Below are 21,109 nucleotides of genomic sequence, written 5' to 3' on the forward strand. Positions count from 1 at the left end.
TTTGTCGATCGATTCCTACTGCTTGTAAATTACTGGCATGAGATGGTTGCGCATACCCCTATACAGAGCTCTGTTTACCCTATCAATGGCGGCCAGATGCTATTCCGAAATTGCTTCGCACACAACTCTCCTTAAGGACACCCGATGAAAAATTGGCTTCGATGAAAGTTGCTAGTAGTCTGTCGGAAGGTTGCGCGTTCAGACGTATTGGTTTCTTTGTGAGCATTGAGACACCGTATAGCCGACACGTCATTGATTCACCATGTGCAATAGAACGATAAGGAGCCATCTTGAAGCCCCAACGAAACTCGCTCGATACTCTCTGCAATGACATCAGCGAGGTTTATTCCGGAAAACAACGCCCGATGGAGCTCACACGCGGCGCGTTGAGGCCATCGTTTGAATACTGACGAAATGAGTCTTGTAATGACGGCAGCATCAATATGAGAGAAAGCGGCGTACGCGTGAATGTAATAGACAACACATGTCGGCGCCATGTCTGGTAGGTAACATCATGCCTTATGATACCCGTAATTAAGTGAATTTGTGGGACGGACATGTTACTGTTGTATAGCACTGTTTGTTGTGTGTATCTGCTAAAATGTGCAGTAAGAAAGTAATAGCAAATTTGAATAAATCAAGAGGAAAAGTGCTAACGCCAGGCGTTTTAGAACTGAGATCCTCACGATTCTTTTTTTCGGCAAGGGGTGTTGCTGTTACACCATGCCAACATTTTTCTTTCACAACTTTTATTATGGTCTGTGGTGCTACGTACAAGAATATGACGCATTATTATTATGACACGATGAATGATACATTATGTAAATTGTACTACGCAATATGCCGCACATAATCTGATAACGTGCCGCATAAAATACACCTTCCTCTCCCTTCCTCCCCCTCTTCTCTCATACGCTCTTACATTTTTCTCACTTACTCATTCAAACACGGGGGCAGGGCGATATCTGATGTTTATTTATTTATTTGTTCTGTCTACGCTACATGTGGGATAAAAACGGTGCAAACGTCTTAAGGCCACGCACACGCCAAACAGTTACATTCCTGAATGACATCAAATATTGGCGACAATACTTCATTTTAAACAACGAGAGTTTTGCGAGGCAACATATTGAATCCTGGTGTGGACAAGGTTCCAGTACTGGCGTCAGCACCTTTTTCCTGAGTTATTTGAATTTCGCTCTTTCTCGGGCATTGGCGACTTACTGCAAACGTATTTTTATTCCCGATGTATGAATTTTCGCGAATCGCATTTGGGAAGTTATTCGCGAGTATTTAATTTCGCGATTCCAGGTCTGTTTCCTTCCGCGGGATCAATGTCAAGCTGTGTTCGCGAGTACAGTTTTTCGCGATTTTTTAGCGGTCGCGAAATTCGCGAAAATTAATACATCGCGAATAAAAATACGTTTGCAGTATCTGTTTGCGTCGTCCTTGATCTTAGCTTGCGTCGGTTAGTTCTCGTTCTTTACAAAATAGTAGGCTGTGATGTCATGTCTGAAATTTGATGCCGGCAGTTTTACTTCAAAATAATGGTTCAATATAGTTTTCCCCTTATTTATTTCAGTGTACACTGGGGACTTCGGGACAAAAAGGCTAAAAAGTCTGACAAGGTTCCGAAGCCCAATATAAAAGGATATTTCTTTTTACTATAGTCTAATGTAAAGTAACATGTGGCATGGAACATTCGTTTACTAGATACCGTTTGAGGCACAACGGCACACATGGATGTGAGAACGGAGCTGTGCAGTGATTCCGACGAGGCCACATTAAGAAATGGGCACAGGTTGGTTTCTACAGATATTCCTCTCATGAAACCGTAATGTTCAAAGCCAATCTTTGCATAGAAATAGTAATACAAACGGCAGTGTAGTATTGACTAAAAGTCTCAATCAAGTCATCAACGAGGCATGAGAGCACATAGATATAACTAGAGTTCTAGGTAACTCGTTACAAGTAACTCGTTACTGTAACTAAGTTCCTTTTTTTGGTAACTCGTAACTTAACTCGGTACTTTTGCGCCGTGGTAACTTTCAGAGGAAACTGTTTCTTTTTCAGGTAACTTTGCCACAGTAACTTAAGTTAAGTTCGAAGTTACTTTAAATTCGCTTTTCACTCACGTCCACATATATTTCTTGCTTCTTCTCCGGTTCCTTCATGGTATTTTTTGCTATAAAACGTGACATTCAATCAATGACAATATTCTATTCAGGAAGTAAGAACCGCTACCACTGAAATGAAGCTGAACCATTGTGCGCCCACAGGGAGTAAGATGCAAAGCGTTCGAGTAGACCTCTACTAGAGAAACGTCATGATGACGCTGGTAGACAGGATCAAACCGAAAAAAATCGAAAGGAGAGGGCTCGGTTCCACGAACGGGCACTTGTTCGCTGCCTCCCTTTGAAAGAAAAGTAGGACTGAAGGTCGCGTCCCTTTCAGCGACCATCGTAATACCCGCGACAGGCCTCCGCGTTCACCATGTGGTGGTCCAAAGTTTGTGCAAAACAGAAAACACGTGCTGGACAAGATGGCCGACAACGAGGTGAGCGCGCACATCGAACAGGGAATTGTCACGAAGTTTCTTGTGAATGAAGGCGTAAAGTCATCTAAAATTCACAGAAGACTTCGAGCTCAGTATGGCCACGATACACTTAGCCGCAGCAAAGCGTTTGAGTGGTGCAAATGGTTCCGAGACGGCCGTACATCAGTGCAAGACGATCCCGGCCCGGCTCAGAGCCCAGTGTCAGAGCTCCTGACAACATCCAACTTGTGGAGCGCCTGATCCTCAAGGACCGACGGATAACATGTCTCGAACTAGCTCGAAACACGGACCTTTCTGTGGGAACGTTGAACACTATCATTCATGAACACCTCCAGTTTCGGAAAGCCGGGCCTCATCACCAAAGGAGTCCTCTTCCTACAGGACAATGCACGCCCGCATACCGCACATCTCACGACACGCACAATACAGGACCTTGGCTGGGAGTGGCTACCACATCCCCCTTACAGTCCAGACCTCGCCCCCAGCAATTTCCATCTCTTCAGGCCACTGAAGGCATTCCTTGGGGGCCGCCACTTTAGCTGCGACGACGAGGTCAAGAATGCGGTCCGATCATGGCTGCTAAGCACCGGTAAGGATTTCTACGCTGCTGGCATCCAAGCCCTCGTGAAACGCTGGAACAAGTGCATTAGTGCAACGTAAAACGTGATAATAAGCTCTGATAACTTTTGCCAAGCCTTTCTTTGCAGTACTGGTGCTCATAATTCTGGGCTGCTACTCGTAGCGTGTGGAACGGGATGACCGGCACTCGTGTAGGCTGGTCAATATCCATTTTTGTTCTCTCTGTGGGAAATCGGGATGCCGTCGATGATGAGAAATGTGCGTCCTGGGGCGACTTCTAAGGGGATTGTGCCGGTGTATGTGCGACAGCGTCAGAGGAAACCCTCAGAAATTACCCTTATGATGAAAAAAAAAATTATACTCTATAGGCTTCGAAGACGAATTCAGTAAGTGCACTTCACTTTGTTACTTGTACCTTGTTACTCCGCTATCACTGTACCATACGCTTCAGTTTGTTCTTGGCCTTATCATGAGCACATTTCAATGCTTAATTTCAAATTTTGCGTGTTACAGTCTCTTGTCTCTTCCCGCCACCATCAAGAAGGCTTGTCGGTTACCAACACCCTCTCCTAAATAAACAAACAAACAAGCGGAAGGGTGCTTATCTTCAGAACATCTATAAGTGGCAGCAGAGTCACGTTCGACACAAAAAGTGATTGGTAAACCAACACCTCTTAGATAGGGTCGTGCCTGCGCGCTTACGTCACTTATGGAGGCCTTTCCAACTTTGCGATCTGCTTCGAGCTTTCTTGAACAAGAGAGAAACAGAGGGAAACTGATGTTCTGAGGCTGGAACAACATAGAAGGGACAGCTGCAATTGGTAGAGCCCTGGACAGGTAATCCAGAAGATGTGGGTTCGATCCCTACAGCTGGCTAACTTTTTCAGTGACTTTCATCTTCATCGAGCTTTCTTCTCGTTCGCTCTTTCATTAACTTCATAGCAGCATCCATAATAGTAACAGCGGGCCTTCCTGTGTGACGTAGGGCGAGGGCCTTCTCCTTATCTTGGATGTGTTGGGTAAACTCTGCACAAATAAGTCCGAGAAACCGAGAAAAAGGAAGAAAGGTGCACTCGCAAACTGTGGTGATAAGATGGTAGGGAGCAACGGACGTCATATCAAAGTTTCCTTTCACTGCACCAAAAGTAGAGTCGCGCAAACGTCCGTGATGTTTCCCGCAGATATTCGCTATTCTTCTGGAATTTTTGCGGGCGTCTAATTCGCTTTATTGTGGAATGGGGTGAACATGGTAGAAAATTTTAGCAAACCGTTCATAACGTGGCTTGCCTGAACGTGGCTTGCCAGTGGATAAGATTCTGAGTCTTATATAACTGCAAATTGGCACCGACAAGCATGATACCTTACAAACGGTCTGCTAAAGCTGCTTTTATGCGCTTGCTATTGATAACCTGAAATAAGAGACTTCAACTAGCAAGCAACGACAGTTATATGTCCCATATGAAGACACTTTATAATATGCGAGAAGCGGTAAAGAAAAACGCGGATACAAGCACAAGTTTTCTCACCCGTCGGAAGCACTATAATGCTTAATCCGCAGTCTCCGTGGGACGTGCATGACTTGACATGACAGTTTTATTAAAATGCATGGCAAGTCTTGTGAGTGCGCACGAGAGCACATTGTTAAGGATGAAAGAGAAACAAGAATTTCGACCCCACGCGCCTTGCTGTTGTAACGATGGCGGTTAAAGATGCTCTGTCTGCTGTTGTTCTCAAAATGTTAACACCTTGGCATTCTGCAAAGCGGTGGGTGGGGGGATATCCGTTTATTTCGGAAAGGTCAGCCTGACCGAAGGCCGGCTTGCTGTTCCTAAAACAAAAATATAGCACAAAGATGGAGCAAAACCGAATATAAAATAACGAAGGTGGGTGAAGTGTAGATGGCACGAAAGGTCAACTCATAATTTGTTCATGAGCTCCTATAACGATGTAGTAGGTTCGGACGCAATGAAAAGTGGTCTACATTACATGTTATGTCATAGTGCCTAATAATAGGCCATTCAGGATGAAAATTGCGATGCTCTTGCCTTGCCGTAATCTTAAAACTCTCTTCATAAAAAAGAAGGAAGGCATGACACTCAGATCAAACCAGGGAACATGAAAGCTAGAATCGACATCTGCATCACTGAACCACCAGCCCAGAATGTTGTCATCCCTATTGCAAAATCTTGTAACATTTCAAATTGGAAATGATATTGGTTGTATCGTATCCAATACATGAGAATTGGATTCCAATCTACTTAGTTTGGAAACCAATATAGGGAAGTCAATACCAATATGTCACAATTGGAGGCCAATTTGAGCAAACTAGTTTTCCAATACAGTATGATTGGGCTCCAATACAATTTGATTGGATTCCAGTATACCGCAATTGGAACTCTCAAAATAAAAACTTTTACAATTCACTCCAATTGGAAAGTTTTATTGGTGACATGTATTCCAATATGCTGCATTTGGAAACTATAATTGGACTGTGTCCACTCCAATAAGTGGGAGCATTTTTGGCATCTGTGCGCCAGTTTATGTTGGAACTGGAAATCACACTGGAAAATGCAGGCACATGCATGTTGATCGAAAGCCACTATAAGGTAATGAATATCATGACACTAATTTGTAATTATTGGAAGTTAATGGAGGATGCCCGTCAGAACATTTAAGGGCTTATAACCAGTTAGGGGCTGAATTTTGACCGAAATGACTTTTTCTATCCGCATGGCAAGAATTTGATGCAAACTACTAACGGTCCTTGACACCATAAATGTTTCCGTTTGACAGAAGTATATCAGTCTATAGCTTCGTGGATAATGCAAATACCTAGTTGCATGATGAAGTATGAGCAAAACATCACAGGATCTATATATGGCTCTATCATATGCTCAAGCTTCTCTGACAACAAACATTTTCTGTGCCAAGCTGGAACCATAAAACAAATTTGCTTTGTTGGTTGCAGGTGTGAAGTTTAAATGTAAAAGCTCCTGTTCATATGTTGATGACAATTCTTAATATAAAGTCCACTAATTTCTCAGTTGTAGCAACATGCCCAAAGAACTAAATGCACATATCAAGCAGCAAGAGACATAGTTGAACACACTTGGTCACCATAACGATCAAGCATCATTTGTTTATTAAGCAGTACAAGACCAGGAAGAAAAAAACCAAATACACACAAAAGAAACAAATTGAGGTACACAAAAATAGAAGACACACTGTACAGTGATGCTATGTACATGCAGTGCGCACTAAATACAATAAGCTTTCTTTCTGAAGCACTCTGGTCCACTTATCTTGCTGTACATATTCTGCAATACACTGAAAAATACAGCTTGGCTTACACAGTCACCTAAAGCACTGAGAACGGCCACGTGGAATGGAACTCCACAGTAGTGCAGGCCTTTGCTCAACAGATGTGGTTAGTCCCTTTCAATAGTGTTTGCTAGGTCACACAGGTAAGACTTGTGTTCAGATAAAAATAAAATGTATAGACAAGTTTGGCGAACGTCAAACAACTCAACCACGAATATCTCCGTGTGTGATGGGAGGAAACACTCTTTGATGTGGGCTGGAAGCTGATTCTCACCATGTACGAGGACGAACCTCTTGCACAGTAATATGCACTTATCGCCCTCATTGTGTTTCACTTCAAGTATGCGTTGAATGGAAAAATACTCATCAGTCTTTGTTGAAATTACTGTGCTGTTGCTCTTCCTAGCTTTTGTGTACTTTACACTGTGGTGCACCTGTCCATTCGACACTACCCTGAGAAACTCCTTTGCTGAACTAGGGACTCTGCCATACCGCTTCCTGAAGGCTTCCTCTTCAGCAGGCATAAATTGACAAACATGCTGAGGGACACCGAGGAGCACTGCTCCATCCACTCTGCTGTAATTTTGAACATAGCGGTCTTGGAGCATGTCCACGCACACTTCCCTCACTCTTGCTGACAGCTGCTGGGTGTTAAGCAGAAGCTTTAACTGCTGATGGAGCACGACCCTTTCGACGATCTGAAGGGCCACTCCGTTCGCTGCGGTCACTGTCTTTGTGAGACGGCCGTTTCCATCTTCAAACACAAAAGCGGAATGAGCCCATAGGGGTCCCAGGTGCTGTACTGTTGCTGTCAGGTGTAGCAATTGGTGAACATTGAATGTCACGAAGCGTTCCTCGTAGAGTGAAGGGACCATAAAGACAAACTTCTGAAGCAATGTGCCTAATAGGAACAAAGAGAAAATTGTATCACACACATTTTTTCAATGAAATACAAAGTGACAAAATTGACGAGTAGTTTGATAAGCTTTGGAAGTAATGGTTTTTCTTGACACAGGGAATACTTGGTTCTTGCACACAATCCAATGCTGTTCTTACGAGCATTCCTTCTAATAAATGTATATTCCCCCTCCCTCATTCCTTCTATGCTAAGCAATGGGACAGTGATGTGCACTCTCTCCTGTGATCAGTGGTGTAGCCAGACTTCCAAGGTAGGGGGGGCTCGATACGAAAAGTCTCCCCCCCTCTCTGATCCTTGGTACGACAACACAATGCAACTTGTGCACACAGCAAAATGCCAATGATAAAAAAAAAGAAAAAAGATTCGGACGTACACAGTACGATTACATGTAGGCTGTCATGATCAATGAGGCAGTGTCATGAGATTGGAAGTAGTTTCAAAAGTTCATATATGTACTTTGAAAATCATTTAGGGGTGCTTCCTAGATAGATGCCATGAACTGCAAGAACTTTCGCGATCGTCACACTGGTCCCCCCCTTATATTATTTTCTCCTTGGATTTGCACGATTTGCGTGGGTCGGTCCGTGGCAGGTAGGGGGGGCTCGAGCCCCCCTAGCCCCCCCGTTGCTACGCCGCAGCCTGTGATATCTTGTTCCAAATCTAAGTCTGAACTTATTTGTTCCCCTGAAATTATCTGAATCCCACGCAGGTTTCATACTTCGGAGATGAACAGTTAACAATGCTAAATCCATCTAAGCCTTAGCTTAGCACTGTCATGTTTTCAACCCAAATGCATCTTAAGGCGCAACAGACACGGACAAGAAGGGAGACACACACTCGCGCCACTCGCAACTCAGTTTAATAGCAAAAAGCACATAGACAGGAACAAAAAGAAAAAGAAAACCCAGAAAAACAACCTCCCGCCCTCTACCAGCACCAAGTTCACACTACACAGCGATAAGCGGCTGCCACCCGCTATCATCGAGATACTTTATCTCCCGCACTGACAACGTCACGGAAGGCTGGCTCACACATCTTTCACCCGACTAGATGATAGCGGGTGGCAGCCGCTTATCGCTGTGTAGTGTGAACTTGTTCCTTGGTGCTGGTAGAGGGCGGGAGGTTGTTCTTCTGGGTTTTCTTTTTCTTTTTGTTCGTGTCTATGTGCTTTTTGCTATTAAACTGAGTTGCGAGTGGCGCGAGTGTGTGTCTCCCTTCTTGTCCGTGTCTGTTGCGCCTTAAGATGCATCAGTGTTACCAACTAGCCCAACTATTGTTGTTTTCAACCCAAGCCTGTTTACAAGCTTTCACTTCCATTACTTGCACTTGCTAGTGGTTTGCGCAAAACATCATGCATGGCAATGTAATGTTTTCACCACATAACAAAGCTTGGTAAATTTTTTAAATGCCGTTCATTGTGGTAGAGTTCATGCCTGGGACGCTTGGCACGAAATGACCTTGCTCCTGGTTATCTACAAGGCTGAGAGTGTACTAGGTTATAATAAATCAATACTTACTGGCCCGTGCAAGTAAAGTGGGATGTAACTCTTCCTGCAAGAGCAGGTGGATAGCCTCTACAAGAAGACACCAGTGTTTCCAATGGCGTTGAGGAAGGATGTTGAGCGTACATGGAAGGCTGTAGTAGAGCAGCCAATGGCGCCACTCGCTAGCCTTCCAGTAAGCACGCTGTTTGATTTGTCTTGGAAGGCGGGTGAAACAGTGTGGCGGGCAAATTGACAGTAATCTCTTGTTCACCTTGACAACATCTGTTGGGCTCCCTGCATTGCAATGATTATTTAATCACTTGTGGGCTATCTGAAGTGCCTCAACGAGCATTACATGAGAGGGGGGGTTACATAAAAGCTGTCACTTTACAAATGGTACAAGAGGCAATTAGCACCAAAGTTACGCATAAAATAACACATGAAAAAATTAGAAATACAACAGAAAACCTGATAAGAAATGATTATGCTGTATTAATATATGCTCGATTGATATATGTTCGATTAATATATGCTCCAAAAGATGACAAGCTCTTGCAAAAAAGCAATGAAATCTGTGATATTCACTTGCAAATGTGGTAAGGCATCCTATTCCTTAACGATGCAAGGAAAATATTAGAAAAATAAATGGGCAGGATTGGACAAAAAATTGCTTGAATTTTCTAAGAGTAATTGTGCCTGTGGATAATGTACTGAGCTGGCGCAGCCCCTCATCTCATTACCTACCTATATAGAATGCTTGGCCATGGTTGACAGAGTTAAACATAAGGTCAGTGAACTGTCGTGCCACACCAAGAAGGACAGCATGCATGTACTCTACGGTGAATCCCCACACCAAGTTGAAGTGAGGCAGGTTCATCACTGGTGATGGTCCCTTTATGCCATTGACTGGGCCATCAAACTGCAGGGCCAGCTCCATGTCCCGTACCACACCAGCCTCAGAACGCTCAACGTATGGAGATGTGCCAAGATACCTCATGCTTCCTGGTAATGAAGATACATCATAAGTACATGAAAAGCTACACAAACAACAAGCACTGTATCGTTAACTATGTAAAGTTAACTAAGTTAAATAAGTAAAGAACAACAACAAATCTAGTGCCACCAATACAATTAGAGCAGATGTGGGGCAGCGGAAATCATCTTGATCTGTGTGAACATAGTGGAACGATACAGTCATCCTCATAGCTTCACTGCTAAGTCTTTAAAGCTGTTTGACAGCACGTGTGACCATTGTGTTCTTTGGTGTTCCTATGTCTACCGTCTAGCACACATATTGAACACGTTGAACAATACTGTTGTATTATAGATGCAAGGCTACATGTCAAAACTTTGTTAATTTTTACAGTTAAAAGAAAATCTAAATGGTTTGCCTGAGCTGATATTCATTTTAGGGACTCACCCCCTTTCAATGGATTGAATTGGCCAATGCACACTTTTCTTTTTAGCTCAATAGCTTGAGGTTGTCAGATGGCGTGGCTCCATGTTGAATCGTGATGCAAGTTGCCTCTTTATGTTAACATCGTCTGGACTCAGCCTGTAAAGTGATGCTTGCCAGTAGTGATTGCAGGGTGAACAAGAAGTAGCCAAATGAAATGATGATGGATGATCTGTTTGGACACCTGAAATTCCAGTTAAAGTATAGGGTGTTCTCTTTTACAGGTCGTACTTGGCAGCGGAATCAAAATCAAGAACGAGCGGTACCAGTGGTTAATGAGGGTTAAATGCGACTCAAAATTCTGCAAGGATATGGCAAGGACAGTATGGTCTCTGGAAGAGCTGATGTGCCGAAGTGTGACTGGGGCTGCCTGCCGAAGGAAGAAAGACGCGGAGGCAAACCGTGCCTTGACCCCAAAGAAGTTGGCGGCAGTGAAGAGTATGCCTTCATGTTTCATTCATTTTATAGCTTTGCAGTTATATATTATCATACACTGCAGCCTCTTTAGTCCACAGATATCCATGCTTAATTCAAACACACTGCAGTGTGCAGTGGCAGTACACTGGGAAGTGTTCAGCTCTTGCAGCAATGCTGGCTGCCTGACTGATTGCCTATTCACCTCCTCGCCTTCACTTCATCTACTACACTGCCTTGGCAGATGTGAGCACAAATGTGTATGTGAGAAAATACTGAATGCTGCATGTGATGTAGAATACTCTCAAACTCTTTCCTCTATGCGTGACTGTAGTACTTGTCATGCAACTTGCTGTCCACCCAACTTGGACGATTTGCGCATGTAGCTTTAAAACTCCCGAAACACACATTTTAAAAAGGACTAAAAAAAATAAATTCAGCTCTGATATATGGCACTTGTGTAAATGCAATATTTCGACATGTGCACTATCGTGCCATGTGCTGTTCAACTATACAGAGCTGTGCTTCCAATTGTGGTGTCCCCACAGACATCCTTACTACATTGAATATCCTTGTCATCAATAACCTTCGTAGTCAGGAGGCAGTCTGCACAAATGATGTGGCATTGTTACTTGCACTGTTTAGGATATTTATTTGTTTATATGATAGTTAATGATGTGATCTTTTTTTTCTTTCTCTTCATTAGGGGCCTACCGCAGGTACATCAAGCTGCACCCGAGCGAACAGGCAGCAAAGGAGAGGAGCCAACTGGCCAACAAATACATTGGACAGATGCTGGGAGACATGATGAGGAAAAAAAAGTAGAAATATATATCATATGCATCTGTTCCACACTTTGGCTTGTGTCACTTAGTCACTGTTCCAGTGCATACATTGTTAGGAGTACACAAACACGTACTGATGGAGCTAGCAGTAGCTTTGCATTTCCAATACTACATTGGTTCGGACAGCATTGCTTTCCAGTTCCAGAAATCAATTTACGATATGTGACATATTGGAGTGTCGTATTGGATATCGAACGATATGCAATTGGCATATTGGAAGGCCTTATTGGAAGCAAACGATATGTGGTATATTGGTTCCAATTACAGTTAATCGTATTGGAATCCAATTTTCATAATACGATATGCCAGTACAAATTGGAGACCAATAAAGTTATTTCCGATAGGGATCGTGAGAAACCAAGACGCAACCGCTTTGGAACGCACACTCAGCAGCCGTTACTTCTTTGGTCGTGTAAAAAAAAGAAAAGAAAAAAACTACTACTTTTATAATGAATCTTCACAATTCCTGAAAACAAGTTGAACGCGCAATTCCAGACTTGTAGAGCCAGCGCCGTAGCGAGGCAAGTTTGCGCCCAGTGCAGGGTAAATCAGAAGCGCCCCCTCCCCCTCTCCCACTGCCATCAGAAGCCATGTAAACAAAGAAATGAAAACGCTGATTTGCACTGCATAGGTCGTAGATTCAAATTTTCTTCGTTCCCGCTTTATCCTGTCCAACCAACCTGCTGGGGCGACTGCCCCTCTCGCCTCCCCCCCCCCCCCCCGTCGCTACTGCTCTGTGTAGAGCATAACTCTGAGAGGTGTAGTCAGCAAGAACCGAAACAGTAGTACTTTTCTGTGCCTTTAAAGAATATGCGAAAATGCCCCATCGTCGTAGAACGTACACATTTATCGAGCAGCAGAATCGCTGATTTTAGTTTTGTGATCTCCGAGGTAATACATTGGTAGTTTTGTTGCGTGCCAGTTGTCACATCAAATCGCGAACCGCCTTGGAAGGTGTTGAGCAGACCAAACGAGATAATGACGGAAAGAAGATCAAAGATAGCATGTTTTATGATAAAGTAGACTGAATAATTCCCCTCACGCTTACTTCTGGGGACAAAGCGGGCTGTTCCATGATTTCAGGAACAACCTGATATCAGTTGAAAAGGGGTGACACCAAGACAGGGAGAGGAGAAATTGGCCTCAAAACCCGCGCAGTGCTCAATTATTTTGTATTTTCGCACATTTTTTAATAGAACACAAAAAGGCGCTGTCGTGTCGGTTCTTGTGGGGTAGACCCTCCAGTGTTGTAGTCTATATCTTTACAATTACGCAGTCAATGTATTTTCATTAATTACAAAGATTAATTACGAAAGTTAATTAACGGCTGCGCTATTTACTGATACACCACTACCATTGAGTAGATCCCGTCGGGAATAGATATATTCAACGACTTTGGCGAGAAAAAAAAGTCAATCGCGGATTTAATAAAATTTAGTCTGTCTTACGTCCCGTACCCTGTATATATGACAATAAGCACGCATGTATTTTTAACATATTCCTTATTTTGGTACCTAGAACGAGTTAACCCGTAAGGAGATTACGGCCTTGCACAATGCTGAGAACGAAAGTTTTGGCGAGTTGGGGAATAAAGCAAGTTTAAGCCACATGTTCGAAAATTATTGACATGTATTTAAACTGCAAGAAACACGCGTGGTAGTTTGTTCATCTTAATTCCCCTTACCATTAGAAGGCGTGAAAGTTGACCCGCATAATTGGTTCCGTCGTCACATCGATCTCGAATGAAACTTTGATGAGTTGCGCCTTCACAGAAAACAAAGGACGTTTAAGCCACAAGTTCAAAATTCATGTCAGAGGATTGACAATCATCTACATTATAACAACCACGTGCGGTACAGTGCAAAACGGAGATTCCTGTAACGGTGAAGAAGTCGGAGTGCAATGGAAAGTCATCTGCTATTCACATATTAAGTGCACAGGCGATCGCAGAGCATTACCGCAACTAAATCACACCGAACAGCATGCAGTATGACGTAGAGCCAGTACGGCATTATTAAGCCAAAACTCTGACGCTCTTGCCGTTACTCTCATAACTCCATCTACAAAAAAATAAAATATAGAACATACATGAATATAATAATAATTTAAAAAAACACTAAGCAGGCCGCAGTTCGAACCACGGCCCTCGAAAGCTATAACCAACATCGTCACCAGTGGGCCAACACCACCCGTTGCTCTCACCTTCAGGTATGAAGATACAGACGCTTCGCAGGCCACACTGAGCTTGTCAACATTTCTTTTGTCGTGGGAACAACATTGGAGCGGCCCACAGTTGCGCACAAAGGTGCAAAGCGTAAGCGACAACTTCACCTTTCATGTCTGACGTGGGCATTTTCTCCAGTGCACCAATGCATTCTGCCACGAAGCCAACACGGTGAAAATAAGTCCTCCAGGAACAAAACTGTGACGTTCTTTCGCTTCCATTCCACTTGTACGCCATCGAAGGTCCTCTCATAACAACACCCATGTGTGGGCATTTCTTTCTAAAGCTCAGGATCAACAGATATTCTAACAAAACCAGACGGGATGTATTGCTTCAATGGAGGGCAGCGAGCACGCCGGTCAAGCCAACTATAAGAAGGTGTGTCTCGCACTTCTGGGAATGCTTTGGGAAGTTATTATCAGTGTGCAATATAATTACGTGAACATGCACTATTGTGTTGTCAGATGTACTTAAAACCGAATGGGAATCGGCGGTAAACAAAAAGTATACTGCTAAAATTTTCTCAAATACGTTAACACAAACCAATAGGTAATATGCAAAATTACTTTCACGTCGGGCAACACTGGTGAGGACTTTTTGGTCGGCCATCTTGGTGGAGTCAGGATCTGGGAGTTGCGTATGGGACGCCGGCCGGTTCAGCTGGCGGCCGAAATGACTGAACTGCGACGTTTCCCTGTGTATGATGACAACATGTGGAGAAACGACTTAGGTGCTCTGCCACACCTGTCAGAGGATACGTTACAGAGTTTTTGTGCTCTGTCGGCACCGCCGTGACGGTAGCAAAAGAAGTCCTACGCCTTCGCCGTGGAAGCGTACACACTGCCTTCTTCACTACTCACGAACAACTGTGACTCGAGATACGTGAACTGCTGTTTTGTAGTGGAGCACCTTGTCCACAATATTGACTAGCACGCGCAATCGAGCTCGAGCAACCGCCCGGTATTCGGTGTTTAGTGCATGCGCCATTCACGTGTGTTCGAAGTGACGGCTGTTTTCCTTCTTCACCACTATACGGTAAAATGTGCGTCCGCCGACGTTTCTCGACACACTTTTGTGTATCGTACGGTATACGTAAGCGCTCTTTCTATGACGTTCTGAGTTAAAAAAGAAGAGAAAAGCAAAATAAACAGACTGTGCTATCAGCGCAAGGATGTGAAGAGTGTGTTGGTTGAAATTACACATAGCTATTAACGAGAAAGACAGAGGTGGGCACGGATAGCCCGTGTCCGTCTGTCTTTTTCTGTCATCGTGTGCTATGAACTTCGTGTGACTAAGTTACGTCTCGCTTGATGGCAATAATCTACTAGTGTCTCACCATTTGGAAAACGGTGAAAGGACACCTACAGAAGACAGAACACTGTTAGCATGTAACATGTTTTGCGTGCCAGCAAGGCTCGAGGAGAACAACAATTGTATTTATTATTTCATTCTGAATAAGCTGCCCTTGTGGAAGCCCTGTTTGCGCGATCCATCCACAACGAGGTCCGCACATGAATGCCTTAGTTAACACAGCATCGCAACATTGCGCGATCGCAAACTTCCCCTCCTATTCAACACCTATCTTTTCATTCGCGTGCGTCACGTGATACGTGACCGTTATGCGCGATCGCTCGATCATAGCCTCCTATATACTCAATATAAAGGAGACTATGGCTCGATGAGAGCAGCAGACGTCCTGGGGAGAAGCTCAAGTACAGTTGGAAGACAAAGGCACAAGCTAACTGACACACGAGACAGCACGTAACACAAGTACTAGCTGTTTTTCTTGCTAGTCCTGTTTCCTTATGTTCGGTATTATCAACGTACACCACCCTCATCACTTGAAAAAAAAAAAAAACGTGGTATACTGCGTGCGTACCATTCACTGCATTTCACGGCCGCTTCTAGGGTTACTGCCAGGCACACTGAACAGAAGTGAGTGATACCAACCCAGTTCCCGTTGCAGTATTTGGTTCCACGCTTAGACAACGAAACGCAGCAGTGCGTGGGCATTCTTGTGTAAAAAAATAAATAAATAAATATAAATAACTAAAAAAAGGTACGATCCCGCAGTGTATGTGCACGTACAGGACGATACATGCATTACAGCAGCAGCCTAACGCGCGCGTTTCTACCAATATGGCCGCCCTAGTTACAACCGTTACCATGAGATGGCGCGTCGCATTTTGCATATCTCCTATTCATCGAATATCGATATCTTAATAATTAATATGACAAGGGATAACGCTTCAAAATTCGTGTTACACCTCCGTACGCATAATGTACCAACCATGCTCTCAAAATTATATCTAACTCAAGAAATGAGGTCAAAAGCAGTTACTAAATCTAAATAAGCAGAGAAAAGTTCAACTGACGCGTAAAGGTAATTTCCCTGCTGCACACCGCTGCAACGCGGAGAAGCCACTTTGACTGTTTCCGAATTTGGGCATCTGGGCCAAGTTTGTCGTGCAAGCGAACCGCAGACGATTGAGTACCCTGGCACTTCTTCTAAATGTTGAATCTAGAGGTACCCTACACCGCATATACACGGGAATATTACTGTGCCCCAAGCAGCACGCCAATATTGGTCCAATATTGGACCCATATGGGCTGCCAAGATTGCCAATATTGGCCCAATATGGGCTGCCAATATTGGACCAATATGGGGAGTGCAACCAGGCTCCATATTGGACCAATATGGGCTGCCCATATTGGCAAGCCCATTTTGCGCCAATATTGCCAATATTTCTGTGATAACACCTACGGGGAGCCCGTGTAATAATAAAGCATTATGCTGTATAATATTCACTACTTTTGTATGATTTTTGCTTTTTTATTTCTGCGGATCTAATTGATCCACGTTCACATCACTGCAAAAAAAAAGAACGAAAAAAAAAGGAAAGAAACACGCATTGCCCAAACACACAAAAAAAACGAAGAACAGGTGCTACGCCCGCGCTAAAGATCACAAGCAGCCCCACAGAACTGCCAATACCTAAGATCCCTCAGAAGCCTACATTGGGATCGCAATATTCTGTGGACTAACAATTTCCACACCCGCTCCGAGAATACAAAGCAGCGAAACACTTTCGTGGCGGTGACGGACACACGCCAGAGCAATTTACACTGCTTGCAGCAACTTGAAATCACCTAACTTTACAGAATAGCCATCCCTTCTTATCAAACATTGTGTTTTTTACTTGACCTGCCGCAATTTCGTTACCATTACAGCACCCAGCGACATTTTAGCCCTATGAAACGTCCGTTCGGGCTGTCGCGCATGCGCATTAGTTGTAGGACGCGTGATTACGCTCAAACAACTCGCTTGCTCACAGTCGGCTCGACCGATTGGCATTGGCATCGCGAATAGTGATGGGCAATCCAGTTCACTTTGGTGAACTCGTTCGTACAGTTCAGTTTGGTTCACTGAACCGTTCAAAAGATTCGTTCTTTCGTTCATCTTTCCGTGACGTCATAACATCATGTGACCGATCTCAACGGCGAACCGGCATCTACTTATGTGCAGGGTTGTAGGTTGTAGACAGTAACTGAGTAAGAGTTCTGTTTTGTGGGCGAGTGTGTTCCATTATGTTCCATGATATTACCGCGTTAAATCTGACAGTCACCTGCCGGCCATATTGGTCATATGTTGCGATAAGCGAATGCATGTTTATGGGACTGTCTTTCGCTGTCATGAAGAAAATAAACAATTCATTCTGCCGCACTGTAATTCTCTCGTAGTTCACATTTTCTTCAGTCCACTTTCTGATTGCTTCCGCCTCTCGGCTGGGCTTTCTTTGGTCACGCAAATTCACTTTCATAGTTACTTTTTGGTCCCCTTCATAGTAGGTCCATTATTTTCACCTGCACCCCGGCCCTGAACTAGTTCAAGCAGCGCAACCCTCTCACAATGTTTTCGCCATGGACCTCTCATGTATTTAAGAACTGGTGATGGACCTGCGCAGCACTTTTCTTTCGAAAAGAATGAACTTAGTCTACGGGAAACAGCGAGACTCACTGCGACCTGTTAGTAAGAATCGAAAGCCACCCACGATCGAGCTTACTTCCCGCTCGACCCGCTCGAGGTAGTGTTTCCGCCGTTCCCGGCGGTCGAATGAATCAACACTCAACTATTCCGGTGCGGGCGCCATCTGTCGGCATTCCTCTGAAGCTTGAATATGACAGGACACGAGCTCGATTGGCCACACTCAGAGCTTACCGGTTTGTGATTGGCCAAGCCCCACGATCTGGGATGAATCGGAAAGCACTGAAGGCGAGTCGCAAAGCCGGGGATCGAAGAACGATAGAGAACTCAACTGAATAGAAGGTATAGGAGAACGAGGAGAGAACCGTTCACTCGCGAGCTGAATCGAAGAGCAACGGAATCGTTTGCTCTCAAACGGCGCACTGGTTCTTCGGTTCTCCGAGACTCGCTGCGTTCTCGGCGTTCTCCGCGACTCGCTCCGTTCTCGGCGTTCTCCGCGACTCGCTGCGTTGTCGGCGTTCTTCGCGACTCGCTGCGTTATGGCATTGTTCTTGCTGGTCTCCTTTGGAATCTTAGCGTTGGTTCACTACGGCGCGTCTGCGTCCTCCGCGACTCGCTGCGTTGTTCTTGCTGGTCTCCTTTGGAATCTTAGCGTTGGTTCACTAAGGCGCGTCGATATCGAGCTTTGTGGCAGACGTCGTATGGGTGGAAGTACAGTCACCAGGTGGAAGTATTCAGAATCAAAATTGTGTTTTCTGATTTTTTGTTAATGATCGGCTCGCTATACGTATCGCTGGTGGTGATCTGCACTCGATAAATCCAAGTTATTTGTCAGGTATACCGGAAAAGGGCCTTTCTGGCTAGTATGTGAGATGGCGGACATGTTTTTCATGTACGTATTTAGTAATGATCAGTACTTAGAAATCTTAAACCAGTCCCCTGGTACCTGCCTACTTCGAATTTGGCGCCTCAGTGGCTACGGTAAAGGCTCCGCATAAAAAACTAGTAATGATAAGGGTCACATGACCCACTGGCGTCAATGATTCGCGAACGAATCTTTCGAACGAGTCCCTTGTTCACTGATTTGAACGAACACATCAGATATTCGGGCCACGCGCGCTGAGCTTCGCCTGGCTAACTACTGCGCATGCGTTCAACACTGCTTTACAGCGGCGAACATAGATGGCGACACGCACACCATCGACTGGAGGAGAGTGGAGAAACGAGAAACTGTGAAGCGAACGCAGCGAAACCTGACAAAACGGGGACGTCTAAGTGAACTGGTGAACGAGTACGATCGACAATAGTGAATGCGTTCATTCAGTTAGTGCCCGGGATTCGTTCATTCCGAACTGTTCATTCGCGAACGACACATCACTAATCGCGAAGGAAGATGGCGGCGACTTTCAAGACGTGGAATGTTGAGGTGTCGAACTCTAGCGAACTTTACGTTGGGAATGCCAAGTACGTTGACTGTTTCGAACAATGTGTATCATCTGCGGGAAGTTCTTGAATGTAACGATGTAGTGAATAGGGTATTTCACACGCTTCAACGTTCAATCTTGCCGTGCTGCTTGGGCATTTGTGCAACACGGCTACGTACCCTGTTCAGTCAATATGGGGTGTACGCGTGCAATATGCGGCCCATATTCCCAAGATTTTCCCAATATTGGCTCAAAGTGGGCAATATGGGGCCCATATTGCCAGGATTTTCCCCATATTGGCTGAAACTGGGCAATATGGGGCCCATATTGCCCATTTTCAGCCAATATGGGGAAAATCTTGGCGAAACGGGTCCCATATTGGACCCGTAGCGCCAATGACCAGCCAATATGGGTCCAATATTGTGTGCTGCTTGGGGCATCATACATTACCAGAGATATTAAACGATGAAATCGTTTCCTGCGTGAAAATCCCCATACCTCCCATGTATTCACGGTCCGAAAAGCGGGATGTCTGGGGAACCGAAGGTATTGCATGTATAACGATATTTTTCGTTTGTATAAGCTTAGAATAGATGTTTGAACGTGTATTCTCGGGAATATTACGATACCTTGGATAGAACAACTGCTACAGCACTTTTCTATTGTCTTGGCGGCAAGTTTCACTCAATGGTCGCGAGAGGGCGCAAGGCGTCGCTGTCCACGAAAGCTGGGAATGAAGTCAATCATGTATTCCCTGGGCAACGCTGCTGTGTTTTCAACGCTTGATTGTAGCAGAGGGTTCTTACACATCCAAGTTGCCCTGGGGGATGTCCTGAAGACAACATTTACCTGTCATAGGGGTCATAGGGGTTCGAGTTCGTACGGATGCCTTTCGGTCTGCCTAACTTACCAGCCAGCTTCCAGCGGTTGATGGACACCGCATTGGCAGATGCGAAGTACAATTTCGCTACGGCGTACATGGACGACGTCGTAGTGTTTTTCAGAAATTTTCTAACTTGTTTGTATGTGTAAGGCTTTTGACAGGATTGTCCATTCACTACTACTGGTCAAATTCTTATTGTGTGGTGTGTACCCTATCTATGGTAATTGGTTTTCAAGTTATTTCGAACATCTGTCAATCATCCTTGCAAGGATGAAGCGCGCGTGGTTAAACACCAACCCCCGCACGGTACAGCTGGCATCGCCTAGGATCTGCCTTCTCCTCTTCGTGGTGGACAGAGGTACCATCAGTCCTAGCGATTGAGGGCTAAAGGCGATCATGGAGTTTCCGGTTCCCCGTAACGTAAAAGCCTTGCAGCGTTGTCTATTTATGGTTGGTTTTTCAGGCAAATCATTCCTAATTATGCTCAGTTAGCGCAGCCGCTTAACCAGTTGTTGAGCAAAGAAACACGCTGGCATTGGGGAGAAGAGCTGAAACGGTACTTACGAGCTGTATCTCATGCAATCGCTAATACGGCCAGGCTCTATCTGCACGACCTAAACAAACCATTTGTCGTGCAAACAGATGCAATCGATTACAGTGTTGGCGCAGTTCTCTTGCAGAAGCATGGCGCTACTATCTTTTTCCTTTGCAAGCCGCACGCTCAATCAAGCATAACGGAATTATTCCGTCACGGAAATGTCACACCGTATTGACTGAAAATGCAGAAAATGGTACGTACCCGTGTTGTACAAATGCCCAAGCAGCACGGCAGGACTGGACGCTGAAGCCTGTGAAATGCATGCAAATCGATGCGTCCAACAACAATTGTTCGAAACAGTCAACGTACGTGGCAATCCCACTGTAACATTCACTGCAACACAACAACTCAACCTCCCACTTGCTGCAAACAGCCGCCACCTTGCTTCGCGATGCCAATCCCAATCGGTCGAACCGACTG

The 21,109-nt window shown here is 44.7% G+C and overlaps 3 long non-coding RNA genes across 3 annotated transcripts; 1 reads left to right on the top strand and 2 right to left on the bottom strand.

Annotated features, from left to right (window-relative positions):
• Window positions 1–6,249: 6,249 nt before the first annotated feature.
• LOC135396049 (uncharacterized) lies at window positions 6,250–9,057 on the bottom strand. The gene is made up of 2 exons (XR_010423268.1): window positions 8,894–9,057; window positions 6,250–7,358 (listed from the first exon to the last, which is right to left on the bottom strand). It is a non-coding gene; the product is annotated as an uncharacterized LOC135396049 (long non-coding RNA).
• An 8-nt stretch (window positions 9,058–9,065) lies between these two features.
• Window positions 9,066–10,319, bottom strand: LOC135396050 (uncharacterized). Its single transcript, XR_010423269.1, has 3 exons — window positions 10,281–10,319; window positions 9,605–9,862; window positions 9,066–9,154 (listed from the first exon to the last, which is right to left on the bottom strand). It is a non-coding gene; the product is annotated as an uncharacterized LOC135396050 (long non-coding RNA).
• A 432-nt stretch (window positions 10,320–10,751) lies between these two features.
• On the top strand, window positions 10,752–11,582 carry LOC135396051 (uncharacterized). The gene is made up of 2 exons (XR_010423270.1): window positions 10,752–10,976; window positions 11,437–11,582. It is a non-coding gene; the product is annotated as an uncharacterized LOC135396051 (long non-coding RNA).
• The last annotated feature ends 9,527 nt before the right edge of the window (window positions 11,583–21,109 follow it).

Source organism: Ornithodoros turicata, chromosome 5 (genome assembly GCF_037126465.1).
Source record: "Ornithodoros turicata isolate Travis chromosome 5, ASM3712646v1, whole genome shotgun sequence".
Classification (NCBI taxonomy): Eukaryota; Metazoa; Arthropoda; class Arachnida; order Ixodida; family Argasidae; genus Ornithodoros; species Ornithodoros turicata.